The following is a 1,470-nucleotide window of genomic DNA, read 5'->3' as shown; positions in this document are numbered from 1 at the left end:
CCTTTGTAGAGCTTCAAATCCAGTAGTGATAGCGGCTGATAACAAAGCTCAAACCATCACATGTGAGAGGGGGAGGAGGTAGGGATCTAAACATGTGAGGGAGGAATTGGGGTAGTGGGCTGGGCCAGACTATCAGAGACCTTCAATACCACGCTAGGGAGACAGAAATCCGCCTCGATCTGTTACCAAGCCCTGCCTCCCCAACAGTGCTCACTTTTGTCCGGTCCTCTCACTGCCCCTTCACTCAGAGCAGGCCACCGCCTCCTCCTTGAAGGGAGATGACAGGTTCTCTAAAGGGCCTCCTTGCCTCTCATCTCCCCCGCCCCCACCACCACCTCCAATGCAAACAGAGTGATTTTTCAAAATGAAAAGATGATGTTACATTCTGTGGTAGGCAGAAGGCTAAGATGGCCCCATGATCTCCATCCTTCTGGTGTTACTCTTTGTTTCTGATGTTACGTTATGTTGCGCAGCACAAGGAATTCTGCAGATACAGTTAAGGCTACTAATCAGTCGACCTTAAAACGGGGAAATTATCCAGGTGAATCCACCTAATGAAGTGAGCCCTTTAAAGGCAGGGAGTTTCTCCAGTGAGGAAAGGGCAAGTCACAGATACTCAAAGCCAGGGAGGTTTCGAAGGATTCGACATGCTGTTGCTGGCTTGAAGATGAAGGGGGTCATGCAGAAAGGACCTAAGAAAGGCTTCCAGGAGTGGAAAGCGAGCTCCAGCAGCCAGCCAGCAAGGAAACAGGGACCTCCCTCCTCCAACTGCAAGGAACTGGATTCTACCAACAACCTGAGCGAGCGTGCAAATGGGTTCCCTCCCAGAGCCTCCACATGAGAACGCAAGCCAGGCAACAGCCTGCCTATAGCCTTGGGAGACCCTGAGCTGTGAAGCCAGCCATGCCATACTGGACTTCTGATTTCCAGAACTACAAACTCATAGGCGTGTGTTATTTCAAGCCACTAAATTTACGGTGATTTGTTCCACAGCACTGGAAAACTAATACACCCCGTGGTTTCTAACCCTCCAACAAAATTTCCTTCATGGACTTGCTAGGTCTCAGCATCTAATCCTTATAAGAGTCCTACTAAGTGGGTATTTTATTATCACCATTTCACAGGTGAAGAAACTGAAGCTCAGAAAGGCAAAATACTTTTCCTAAGGTTACCAAGCTAGTGACAGGACGAAGATTTTCACTCAGATAGTCTGAACTCAGAATCCACATTCTGTGGCTTCTCATGGCCCTTAGAGTAGGTTCAAATCCCCATGCGAGGTATTAGAGACCCTTCCTGATCCAGCTCCTGTTCACTCATCCAAGCTTGTTCTTCCACCCTCCTCTCACTTCAGCTCCCTGTAGCTCGAGTAACTGCCATGCTCTCAATTTCTTGCCTTTCCACGTCCTGCTCCTTCTGCCTGGGATGCTGCTTGCCTCTTCCCTCTGTTTTTCCTTTGGCTGACCCAAACGG

This window comes from Halichoerus grypus, chromosome 11 (assembly GCF_964656455.1).
Source record: "Halichoerus grypus chromosome 11, mHalGry1.hap1.1, whole genome shotgun sequence".
Lineage (NCBI taxonomy): Eukaryota > Metazoa > Chordata > Mammalia > Carnivora > Phocidae > Halichoerus > Halichoerus grypus.
Note: the sequence above shows the minus strand (reverse complement) of the source record.